Here is a 13,992-nt window from a genome sequence, read left to right on the forward strand (position 1 = left end):
TATTACAGGTGATGAATCATGGGTTTATGGTTATGATCCCGAAACAAAACAACAATCTTCACAGTGGAAGCATTCTGAATCGCCAAGACCAAAAAAAGTACGTCAAAGTCGGAACAATGTTAAGTCAATGTTGGTTATTTTTTTTCGATTGTGAAGATGTTGTACATCACGAATATGCACCAGCAGGTCAGACAATCAATAAAGAATACTACGTTCAAATTTGGAAAAGTTTGCTTGATGCAGTAAGAAGAAAACGGCCGCACTTTTGGGAAAGTGGTGACTGGCTTCTCCATCACGATAATGCGCCAGCGCATTCATCCAATCTTGTGCAGCAGTTTTTGAGCAAACACAATATCTCATTGCTTTGACAACCTCCATACAGTCCCGACATAGCCCCTTGTGACTTTTGGCTGTTTCCAAAACTAAAAAAACCACTCAAAAGACACCGATTCGATGACAAAACAACGGTTGAAAACAATGCGACGAGTGTACTTAAAGCTATCCCTAAAAGTGAGTTCCAGGACTGTTTTGAAAAGTGAAAACATCGATGGAACCGTGTTATTCAATCAAGTGGGGATTACTTTGAAGAATGCCACCCACCAGATGATAAAGAATAACGCTAGCACGAAAATATAAAGGTAGGCCCGATACTTTCCGAACAGACCTCGTATAATTTTTTTACCTTCAACATGTTCCTATTTTTCTTTTCGGCATGCAACATAATTCAGCCAAAATGTTGTCTATTTTACGAGTGATTATAAACATACACAAAATCAATAATACACGTGATCACGGAGACAGCGCCAGCGTATTTTAATTAGGTCGCAGAAAGACACGTAGGCGCTAAAACCATGAATATAGTTTAAGTACGCATTTCCTTCGCAAGCGAAGAGAACACAATAAGAATGACAGAATCACAAGACGAGATAGAAGAATATGCGCTGACTGAATGCGCTGATCAGATCGAAGAATATCTACAAAAATTGGAGTTGCGGATAGAGAGAACGTGGATACCTAGATCCAGTAGACTTTAGACCTAGCTTCTAGGAGAGTATAATGCCATCGAATTCAAATAGTTAGAAGACGTATCCGCGTGAGTTGCCCGAAGCGTAAGCGTCAGATCACAAATCATTGAAAGAAAAGCGGAGTATAATCAAGTGTACCCAGGCAAAGATTACGTTCCACATAAGTTGATCGACGATATAGGCGGACTAACAAGACTGCAAGAGACAGCCATTAACACGATAGCACTATGGAACCCTGAATCCCTACGAAGGCGATAACAGTCAATGAAGCATAGTGTCATATAAGAATAGGACAACCACTGTAACACAGGTTTTTTCTGACTAATTTCCCCGTGGAACTTGGTTAGTCTTTAGTTATTTTATTAATATTTAATGAGGACAAGGGCACCATGCACTATTCAATTCAAACGATTGCTTAAAGCAAATCATCAAAACTCTAGAGGGGTGCCACTCCCGATATTTATTCGGTGAATAATAAATTTAAATTAAAGGTAATAAAATCTAGGTACGATCCAATTTGAAATGGAATAGTATTTATGAAACGTCTTTGACAGTAGCAACTCGCGAAGGTCAAATTCAGTATAGCTCAGAGACTTTATAATAATACAGGGCAACAAAATTTGAAAAGTGAACTGACCTAGAACCGTGACTAGGTGCTCGCGAAGGTTTTTGAGTCGTTTAATCCAAATCCGGCGGCAGATTTTGTCCATCATGTCAGGTTCCCGAGATATCTTAACCTAAAAGTGCAAAAATACTGTTTTTGGCTAACTTTGAGGTTATGTAAAATCTCTACTGAAAGTTTTTTTTAAACGGCCGACGGTATCTCACAGAAGAACTCTAACCCTTCACAACCCTTTGTTCAAATTTGAAACATTTTTGTTTTCGTTCAGATATCGATGTTTGAAGTTTCATATTTTGACGATTTCGCTAGTAGGCAAGAATGGCAGGATTCTCTTCACAAGACATTTCCAGGCTGAAAGGCTACAGTTTGGTCTATGTCAACTGTATGTATGCATGTATGTATGTATGCATGTATGTAGGTATGTATGTATGTATATATGTTTTTTTTTTTTTTTTTTTTTAAGGGGTTGGGTAAAAATCTTTTAAAGACAAGACGGCCATTGTTGACGAGGCCGTCGAAACGATCCCGGCACCAATGTGCCGTCTTGTGTCGGAGTCTCCAATACGTGGCATACCGACTAAAAACCCCTCGTCCTACGGCCATGTTATAACGCATAGCCGCAAGGCGAAATTCCCCCTGTCGACTTCTAGCACCCACCGGTACTTCTTTTCAGTATTACTTCGGTGGGGCCTGTTCTGATCCCGAAGGATCCCTCTTCGTTTGCTGTGATTCTCAGCCCATCAGTCTTGTAATCTCTTCAGTCTCTTCTTCTCGTTTCTCTCTCCTTTTCTTCTTTGGTCTTCATTGCTCCCCTGATGAAGGTAGCTATATCGTCCCATCTCTCTTGCGTCGTTAACATGGTCAGTATCAGGTTGTCTATCGTTATCCGAGTCAATCCTAGTTCTACTGTCAGTCTTTGTCTCTCACATTCGTTTGCAGGGCACTCAAACAGTGTGTGCTCGGCGTCGTCCTTTTCTTCTCCGCAAAAAGTGCACTTGCACTTGCTACGAAACCCTCTCTTGGCCCGGTAAGCTCCAAAGGATCCATGTCCACTTAGTGCCTGCGTGAGGTAGTAGTCGACCACTTGGTGTTTTCTGAGTACCCATTCTCTTAGTCTTGGAATGAGTTCGTAGGTCCATCTTCCGTCTTTTGTTGCCTCCCAATTTTGTTGCCATCTTGTCAAAAGTGTTTCTCGCGCTTCTCTTCGTATGCGATTTTTCTCTTCCTCAGAGAGGTCTCCATGTCGCTGCCGTTGTTCTTCTTCGTTTTGCCAGATCTCCCCTCTTTCTAAGGCTAACAGTCTCACTGGTGGTACTCCTGCCAATACATTCGCTGCGTCCCTTGAGACCGACCGCCATGCGCTGATAATACGTAGGTTCATCTTGCGCTGAACCGATCCCATATGTCGGTCTACATCTGCTGGCAAGGCCCGTGCTGCCCACGTCGAAGCGCCATACAGTTGGATCGAGTCTACAACTGTTGATAGTAATTTTCTACGTGCCGGCCATGGTCCTCCTATGTTAGGCATTATCCTCGCGAGTGATGTGCAAGCCATCGATGCTTTCGTTGCTGCTTGCTTGACATGGTGTTTAAAAGACCACTTGTTCTCTAGCCATACTCCTAGGTACTTTATTTCACTCTTTAAGGGAATTATTTCTCCGTTTATGATAAACTGGGGAGGGTTGAACTTTCTTCTCCGCGTGACTAGGATAGCTTCACATTTCCGCACCGTTAGCTGTAACAGCTTGCTGGCTAGCCACTCAGCAATCAGCTCCAGAGCTTCGTTTGCGATGACCTCCACCCGCTCTACCGTTTCTGTGATCACTATCAATGCCAAGTCATCAGCGAAACCACCTAACGATGCTCCATTAGGTAGTTTCAGACTCAGCAATCCGTCGTACATACAGATCCACAGGAAGGGTCCCTTTATTGATCCCTGCGGCACTCCCGCTGTCAGATCGACAGTTATTCTGCCGTTTTCGGCCACTATAACTAGTGTCCTATCCTTCAGGTAGCTATCTAACATCTTCAGCAGATAATACGGCATCTTCTTCTCTTTTTCGAGAGATTGGTATATTCGCTCCCAGTCAGCAGAATTAAACGCATTCTTGACGTCCAGGGCTATTATAGCACAATATCCCCCTCGATCTGGCAATTTGTAGAGGGCTTCTGATACCCGTTCTTGCACTTTCTGTAGTGCATGGTGGGTAGACATTCCCTTCCGGAATCCGAATTGGTTTGGAGAAATCCCCTCGTTTTCTTCTCCTGCAATCCATATCTCCATTCTGTTAAGAATTAGTCTTTCGAGCAGCTTCCCCGTTGTATCTATCATTCCCAATGGCCTGTACGTTGAGGGATTCGCAGCAGAGCTTGTTTCTCCCTTCGGTATCAGTACCAGCTTTTGTCTCTTCCACCTGGTCGGGAAGATTCCTTCGGCTAGACATTTATTGAAAACGTTTAGCAGCATCCGAGGGTTCCTGGCCACTATCAAGCGCAAAATCTCATTTTGGATGCCATCTAGGCCTGGGCTTTTTCCAGCGTTTAATCTTCTGGCTGCGTTATTTAGCTCCTGCAGGGTGAATGGTTCTCCCGGGGAACTCCTTACTTCATTTGGAAAGCTAGTCCGAGTTTCGCCTGCAGGGAATAACACCTCCACTATTCGGCGTAGGCTCGGTTCATCGTTTGGAACGTTCGTCCCGGATATCTTACATAGCTTTCCCATCACTATTTTGTAAGGTAATCCCCAAGGGTCACGATTTATCGTCTCGATTAGGCCCTTCCAGCATTTATCCTTGCTCGATATGACTGCGATCCGCAGGGTTCTCCTGGCTTCTTTGTAGGCCTGCTGGTATTCTGCCACATTTGGTCGGTTCGCTTTTCTCGCTCGCTGATACTTCCGTCGGCATTTATTGCACTTTCTCCTCAGCTCCGCCAACTTTTCACTCCACCAGTAGGCCGGTTTCCTATGATATTGTAGAGGTCTGCGCGGTATGGACGCGTTACATGCTTCCGTGATGTCCTGTATAAGTCTTTCTGCTGCCTTTTCTGCTGTCCATCCCTCCATGCTAGCTATTTTACTAATTTTCTGTTCGAATATTTCCTTATCCATTTTTGTTAGGCTCCATCCTCCTCTCGTTTGGTACTGCTTTCGTGAACTTCCTGTAATTTTAACCAATATGTATCGGTGATCGCTTAATGGCTCCTCCTCTAGCACCTCCCACGATATGATGACTTTCGTCGCTATTGTCGAAGCAAAAGTGAGGTCCAGGACCGACCTAGAGCATCCTCTTTCGAAGCTATGGACGCCTGGTGTATTCACCACCGTGAGATTGAGTGTTGCCATCATTTCCTCTAGAAGGTTGCCTCTATGGTCTTGGGGCCCTCCCGTCCAAGCCCTTGCTTTGGCGTTGAAGTCCCCTGCCACTATGAGTGGGCCTTTCCATTTGCTGATCTCCTGCAATAGCGCATTTATATCTTGCTCCACTGTGACATCTGGGGCGTTTGGAGAAAAGTAGCAGCTGTATATGGCCAGCTGTCCTATCGCTACACCTACAAATCCGTTTCCAGCTGCTAGCACTCTTGTGTCATGGTTCTCGCTTTTCCATGCATATATTGCCGCATCTCCTCTAGCGTTCCGAAACCACAACATGTCTTGCATGTCGCAATTTTGTTCTGAGATGATGAGAATGCCTGCCCCTCTTTCTCTCGCGTTCTGTAAGGCAAGATTTTGAGCTGCCCGGGACCGATTGAGGTTTATCTGCAGGATGTTTGTGTTAAGAAGCTCGGCCATTTCCGCGTTTCGGGTCCAGCCTCCCTCTTGCCTCCCTCAATGCAGCGCACGTTGCATCGCCCATCCTATGATTGTGTGGCTTACCTTCCGTTAGGCACTTATACGGTTTTTCGCATCCTGCCGCTGAGTGTCCTGGTTCCCCACATCTATAGCATAGCTTCCCCTGAATCTTCTTTGTGCACTCAGCCGCAATGTGTCCGTATTCTAGGCACTTGAAGCATCTATTTACCATCTTGTTTTCGCACGCGCGAGCGTAGACCCATCTTACCCTAACTTTTCCCGATTTCAGGATCTTTTCTGACGCCAGATCTCTTGGCGCTTTCACGAGTGCCACTTGGGTACCTCTCGGTCCTGCTCAAAGTACTTTTATCTCGATTTGGTCAGGGTCAGCCCCATCTAGGGCTGTTGACAGGGCTTGTTTTACCTCCTCTTTTGTGATGCCGTCTTCCAGATCTCGTAGCTCCATCGTCACTGTCGGGACCAAAGCTCTTACACTCAATTGGTCTCCGACAGCCGAGCGTATCGCCACGCTGATGTTCTCGAGTTTGGAGCCTTTTATCAATTCTAGCAGTAGGTTGCTATCCTTTGTCTCCCGCACCTTACCAACCTGGGACCCCACCTGTTCCGTGATAACCTTTTTCTTTACTTCCTTCAGCATATCCGAATAAGAGATTTTATTTTCTCCATTCGCTCTTATCAGCACTGCTTCCGGCCTTGACCTTGGAAAGTTTTTCCTCTGCGGAACCTTTCTATGGGTTGGTTCTCCTCTGCCTTCTTGACGTTTCTCTTCTTTCTTTTTCGGCCTTTTCTGACTTCGAGGCACTTGCCAGTCTTCATCAGCACGTCCTTGCGGTATTTCTTCTATCTCTTCGCGGTTGCTCTGGGATTGTCTTCTTACCACTCTGACTTTCCGGCTAGCCTGATGTGCTGGTATGTCTTTAAAGCTCTCGATCTGGCTAACAGCCCTGCGACCCTCTGTGACACTCACCTTTGCGGCCCTACATTCAAAAAGAGGACTATTCGCAGGCCTCTTTTTATTTCTGTCTTAATCTTCTTTTGTTGACTGTCTCAGCGTATTCTCTAGTCTATCCTCGAATAGCTTCTTTGCCTCTGTATTATTTTGCCGCACTTTCTGCAGTCGCCTAAGGTACGATATGGCCGCTTCGTGGTCGCTCTTTACATTCTTGTGGATGTTCTTAGCTGGCACTATCACCTTCTCGATAGCAAGCATCCGTTGCTCCAGCGCATTTAAGAGCTCTTGCTCTCGGTTGTCGCCCTCTAGTAGCTGCTTCCACAAACTCACCACGGAGTCTGCACATTGCTGGCCATCGTTCCCTTCCTTTGTCCGTTCCTCTTCTTCCTTTGTTGGTTGTTTTTCTTGTTGTCTTTCATTTTGATCCCACAAGCAGCTAGGGAAGTTGTCGTCGATCCCACGCAGAGCCCCGCATGCGTGGGACAAGGCTAAATACGAGGGAGTTTCGCCAGGTGCTCCCAAGGCTCCGTTTGTGACTCTCTGTTACCCCCGAGAGCCAACCAGGCTACATCGGCACGGGTCCCTTTACACCTTCAGCTTGGGGGTGTGTTAGTGTGTGTATGCCTCCATTAGGTCGTGTCCGTTATAGCGTTGCTGCGAGGAGCATTGGCGCGACGGACAGCGTTTCCGCAAGGTAGGACTGACTGTACGAGATGTGTGTGTGCTCCGTATGGACCACGTCCGCCGCAGCATTGCTGTTACCAGCCTTGTCGCAACGGAAAACGCTTCCACGAAGCACATCTGTGTGTGTATGTGTACGTATGTATGTTTTGTAATGAGTGGTTGATCACATCAGCAAGTCACTACTATTCTTGCGTCATATTTGAGCCAGTGCTTCCTTTTAGCCGCGTCCGTTATAGCGTTGCTGCTAGGAGCATTGACACGACGGACGCGTTTCCGCAGAGCACGACGAAGACGTAGGAAGTTGGCATTTGCCCAGTGAGGGGTTAGCAGTCACTGGACCAGCTCTGCATGTATGTATATATGTATGCATGTATATATGTATATATGTATACACACACATATACAGGGTATTCCATTTTAACTTGGACTGCAAAATAACTAAAAACATTGCCAAGTATACAAAAAATGTTTTAGGTAAAAGTTGTATGGTTCAGAGGGGTTCAACTGGGGATGTGGCGGTCCAAGTTATGTGTGTGTGTGTGTGTGTATGTGTGTGTGCGTAGATTAAATGGACAAAACTTCAGTCTTCCAGCCTCGAAATGCCTTATGAAGCAAATCCTTCCGTTTCTACCTACTAGCGAAATCGTCAAAATACAAAACTTTAAACATCGATATCTCAACGAAAAAAAATTTTTTTTTAATTTGAAAGAAGAGTTTTAAAGTGGTGTTCTTCTTTGAGATGCCGTCAGCCGTTTAAAAAAAAACTTCAAGTAGAGATCTGACATAACCTCAAAGTTAGCCAAAAATAATATTTTTCGCCCTCTTAGGTTAGGATATCTCGGCAACTTGACGTGATGGACAAAATTTACCGCTGAATTTGGATTCACCGGTAAACTTCCGAAACGCGGTCACGAGCGGAGACCGAAGACCGCGCACGCGGAGACGTAGAAGTGAGCTAACGATGCGAGCCAGCAGCCGAAGCGAGGGTGACGCCGGCCAAAGAAAGCCATTCACTTGATATTAAGAAACGCAAAAGGAACGGGCCAAAACGTGACATCCGCGACGATGAACGAGCATCAGCCAGGATGGCCACGTAAAAACGCTGAATAAAATCTAAAGATCTAGCGGCGATGCCGTGAACGAAGAGATCAAGCACGAGCCACATCTGCTCTGAAAGCTCTACGCCAAACCAAAAAGATGCCCACCTTCACTGACTCACGCCACGACTAAGCACTCGGACCAGGCCGAACAGACACCCATCTCATCAATTCGACAACCATGGACTTGGGCCAGACCGAACAGATTCGTCAGCAGACGTTCAAGCTACATATCTCGCAGCAAAGGGCAACCTCCCTTGTATTACATCGGCAGCTGGACGAAAACTCGTATCGCGTACGGCCACTGTCCTCACTGGCCTATCTCTGAAGATATGTACTCGCTGTTTGCTACCTTTTACAGCAAGAGCTCAATGTAAAATAAAAATCGACCGGCTCGTGGTCACTTACTCTTTCGCAAAATCCTACCGGGCGGATGAGAAGAAACTTCTCGACTAATTGCCGACCACGGCCTTCTTGCGGTCCTCGGCTCGCACTCTCCTTCATCCCCATGTGACCTACAATTTTTAGGCAGCATGCGACACTAAGCTTATCGGTTGTGCCTCGCACGCCTACCTAGAACTGCATATTATGTGCGTTCTCTCTCTCCCACTCGCTCTCTTTCACTCTCTCTCGCTTCCACTACTAGAGCTTTTCGAGTCTCTTCGGCCGCTTTTCGACAATCATTGACGGTGAAACAAAAGACCAAGTGTTAGGCGCATTTTCAATATGGGCCTAACATCGATCATTGTGCCTTGTCAATAAAAGGAGAAGAGAGATAAAGGCCGACGAAAAGCAAGCATATTGCTTGCTCCCATCATAACATTTTCAACGCTAAAATTTTTTGTTTTTGTTTGCTACTTTTTCAATATTCTACGACTCAATATTCTTTATATTCAAAACTAATATCTTTTTTATTTTCTGTGCACTGATTTGTGGATGTTTTGAAAGGATCAGAAATGGATTTTGAACTTCGTTCTCTACTATTTATCAATCTCATTATAATCATTTACTGCATCTCTTTAAATTCTTAATTATACCGTAATGATATTACAAGATTATGTTATAGAAATGTTTGAACTTTGATATAGATTGCAAATTAAATTTCCAAGAATAAGTGAAAATTTGACTAAAAAATTATAAATTGGAAATAATAAATACGAGGTATGATCAAAAAGTAAGGTGAATTTTGAAATTTAGCGGGCTACGTCCGTTCGATCTTCGACTTTTTTATTTGGTTATGTCGGTACACTCGTCTAGAACATACGTTCCAAATTTCAGCTTTGTAGTATGTTTGGTTTGTTTGTGAGAGGCATCAAGGTTAGAAGTGTTTTGCGTGCTCCACGATTTGCTGCTGTCTAAAAACATGGATCAAAGAGTTTGCATTAAATTTTGTGTGAAAAATGGAATTAAGTGTTCCAAAACATTTCAAATGCTGAAAGTGGCATACGGTGAGTCTACTTTAAGCCAAAAAAATGTTTACAAGTGGTATAAACTCTTCCAAGAAGGCCGAGAAGACACCGACGACGAACCTCGTTCTGGACGCCCCAGCACATCAACAACTGATGAGAATGTTGAAGAAGTGAAGAAAATAGTGTTGGGAAATCGTCAAATTACCATTAGAGAAATTGCTGATGATATTGGCATCTCATTTGGTTCGTACCAATCAATTTTGACGAGTGTTTTAGACATGAGACGTGTGTCAGCGAAGTTTGTTCCGAAATTGCTCAATTTCGACCAAAAGAAACGTCGCATGAGCATCGCCCAAGAGCTACTGAATGACGTCAACGATGATCCAGATTTACTCAACAGGGTTATAACAGGTGACGAAACATGGGTATACGGTTATGACGTCGAGAATAAGACTCAATCGTCCCAGTGGAGGCATTCTGGATCACCAAGACCAAAAAAAGCACGCTAAGTTCGATCAAATGTAAACGTTTTGCTTACAGTTTTCTTTGACTACAGGGGCGTGGTGCATCATGAGTTCTTGCCACAGGGTAGAACAGTAAATAAGGAATATTACCTGCAAGTTATGCGCAATTTGCGCGAAGTAATCCGCCAGAAACGTCCGAATTTGTGGAAAAATAAAAATTGGCTTTTGCACCATGATAACGCCCCTGCTCACACATCGTTGCTTGTGCGCGAATTTTTGGCTAAAACCAACACAGTAACGATGCCACAGGCACCGTATTCCCCAGATCTGGCCCCCTGTGACTTCTTCTTGTTCCCAAAACTGAAGAGGCCCATGAAAGGACGGCGTTTTGCCACGATTGAGGAGATAAAGACGGCATCGAAGGATGAACTAAACAAGATCACAAAAAATGATTTTTTGAAATGCTTTGAGGATTGGAAAAAGCGTTGGCACAAGTGCATTATATCGGAGGGGGATTACTTTGAAGGAGATAAAATAAAAATTGATGAATAAATAAATATTTTTTGAGAAAAATAAAAATTCACCTTACTGTTTGATCACACCTCGTATAGTAATTGCTAAATGGTTTACAAATATAAATTGATGCGTTCTTATACAAATGTCAATGTTCTTTACTAAAACCTTCGGAAATTTGCTATTTAAAGTTAAAGCCGCAAGGATAATATTCTTCAATGTCTATGATAGAAAGTAAACAAATCTCAATAACAACTAGAAACATCGTTCCTCGAGTAGCGAACAGAGGCCAATTTAACGCGGTTCACCAAATTGATGCGCTGTTTGGAATTTTACTAACATTTTTACATCTATCTAGGAAAGACCAGACAGCGCTGTAACAAAGACTTAAACAAATTTCTAGTCTATAATAATATAATTAGGAGAACAGATTGTCTAAAGCTACTTTTTTCTCATAAGACAAGAAGTTTTATGAGTTGAGCTCTTAGACAATCATGCAAGAAAGTATAAATAATGCAAGAAAAGAAAATAGCAAGGCTAAAATAATAAAACTGAATATGGTCTGAATAAAAGTGGCTGGTGAATAAAAATGACCTGGTTCTGGTCTACCTTTGGACTTAGACCTAATAGGTAATGCTAAATGCATAAGAACTTATAATAACTTTCGAGTGCTATACTCCAAAGGTCTACTTAAATGTTAAGATCCTCACTGATCTCATGCACTTTCAATCGACGATTCGCAAGTACAATATCATGAACTTCAACGATCATGTCATAAGTAGTCACTTCTTTCGAACAACCAGGACGCTCAGCATCACTTGTGTTGTGCTCTTATGGCTACAACGAAATTCAGTAAGCTTCTTTTGTAACATGTAACAAAATGTAATTTTCTTATGTAACGAACCAGAGTTTCTATAATATTTTCTGAGCTTTTTTTCAGTTTCTTTGATTGATTCTCTTCGTAGAAAATAATGTTTAATGAGCACGCGAAACTCACTTGTCTCTATGATTTTGTACACACCGTGAAAAACTAAATTCAAATTACACTAAGAAATTTCTAAACCAACGTACTGGCTTGAAATTTTTTATACGCACTTATAGTATACTAGATGGGACTCTCTTATAGTGTAAAATACATTACGATAACACCACCATCTTCCAAGAAGTTACGGACTGATTGAACTAGCCTCGTATACAATTATATATGCAAAAGTGTCTATACCTTGTGAAACCGATCAGCAATAATTTTCAATTTTACGTTTTTTTTCAATCGTTCCAATGGAAGAGCCCAGATGAGCCAAGACCGCAAAAAGCACGCCAAGTTCGATCAAATGTCAAAGTTTTGCTAACTGTTTTCTTCGATTACCATGACGTGGTGTATCAGGAGTTCTTACCATATGGACGTACGGTCAATAAACAGTATTATCTTGAAGTTATGCGTCGTTTGCGAGAAGCAATACGACGAAAACGCCCAGAATTGTGGAAAAACAATTCATGGCTTTTGCATCACGATAATGCCCCTGCTCGCTCATCTTTGCTTGTGAGAGATTTTTTGGCCAAAAACAATACCACAATCATGCCTCAGCCACCATATTCACCGGATTTGGCCCCATGTGACTTTTTCTTGTTCCCAAAACTAAAGAGACCTATGAATAGACGGAGATTTGCAACGATTGAAGAGATAAAGACTGCATCGCTAGAAGAGCTCAAGGCTATACCAAAAAGTGCTTATGAGAAGTGCTTTGAGGATTGGAAAGACCGTTGCCATAAGTGTATTGTATCTGAGGGGGATTACTTTGAAGGGGACAACATAAATATTGATAAATAAATAAATACTTTTTCTTAAAAATACAGAGTCACCTTACTTTTTGAACACACCTCGTATGCGACAAGAGTAGGCTGTTGCCTGTTTCTCGTCGGTCCCTCTGCCTCTCCCCTTTGCCCTCGGAAAGGCTCAGTGGTCAGTATTGGGCGCACTTTCTCTATGCGCCTAATACTGTACCTCTTTTTCAGCCGCCATAAATTACCAGGCCCGGTTAAGATAGCCCAAAAAGAGCGAGATAGAGAGAGCGTTGCAGAAGGAAAATCGTAAGAAGACGCTGCAGTTGAAGAAAGAGAGAGAGAAAGAGAGAGAGAGAGAGAGATAGAGAGAGAGAGAAAGAGCGCTCACTTGAGCGCACGCTAAGCGGTTATTAGGCAGGTGGGCGACGCACAACCAATTAGTACTTCGTTGCACGCCGCCTGAAAATGGGATAAGTCGGAATAGTTTGCGAGAGGGCAGTCACTTCCCGCGCAGGAGTATTGCGTGGCGGGACTTACTCTACGTCAACTATCAATCGAGGTCCGTCGATCAAGGAATTAGCTCGCGCTGCCTTCATTTGTCACATTGTTCTCTGCGAAGAAGAGGTTGGCTGCTTTCCATCCTGAGCGGCCCCACGCCCTGGCCTTCCGTCAAAGCGTGCACCACCTGCTGCAGCGACAACAACAAGAAATCGGACAGTCGTTCTACCCTGCAGTTGCTAACTTTTCCTCCCAGGAATCATCGACGAGAAAATAAAGGTCAGGTTATCTCTCTCTTCCGGTTATTCTCTCTCTCACAGTGATGTGCGGCCGCACGAATTATTACGTAGCCAGGTGATCACTTGCCGGCTACCTTTGTTTAATTTCTTTTCGTCGGTAATTTATATTGCGTGTTTTGTTTAGTTGTAAGTGCGCGGTAGCCAGGCGATCACTCTCCGGCTACTCTACGAGTTTATTTGTATTAGAATAAGTCGCGTTTATTAATCCGTTAAGGTACAGCATATTGTAGACATACGATAAAAATGTTTAGATTTTTTATTAGTTTCATATTGTTGACGCACGATTAAGGTGTTTATATTTTGATTAGTTTAAGCGTGCGTTTGTTTGAATTATAAGATAATAAAAGGTTTGTTATTTGGTATTAAATAAAATTGGTTTAATTTCTCGCCTTCTCTTCCGATTGCATCTAGAGCGAAAGTATCTCCCTTACCTTCCCCTTCAAAATAGGTAGCAGCACGTCAAAATTGTTGCACATACGTCTACAATATGCTGTACCTTAACCCTTTGCGGCATACATTTTTCAGAGAAACCAGTTTTCGTATAAATTGGTATACAAGGGTTTTTAGGATCGCAGATCACGATTCTGAAGTCAGAATTTCAAAATTAAAAATGGCGGATCCAAGATGGCGGCAAAAATTTGGGTTATTTTCTTTTATTTTATTGAAAATTGGTATACAAGGGTTTTTGAAATCGTTGATCACGATTCTGGACTCAGATTTTCGAAATTCAAAATAGCGGATCCAAAATGGCGGCAAAAATTTGGTGTATATATTTTATTTTATTGAAAGTTGGTATAAACGGGTTTTTGGGATCGCTGATCACGATTCTGAACTCA

Source organism: Phymastichus coffea, unplaced genomic scaffold (assembly GCF_024137745.1).
Source record: "Phymastichus coffea isolate CEN01 unplaced genomic scaffold, Cenicafe_Pcof_1.1 PCOF00004, whole genome shotgun sequence".
In the NCBI taxonomy this organism is placed as follows: domain Eukaryota; kingdom Metazoa; phylum Arthropoda; class Insecta; order Hymenoptera; family Eulophidae; genus Phymastichus; species Phymastichus coffea.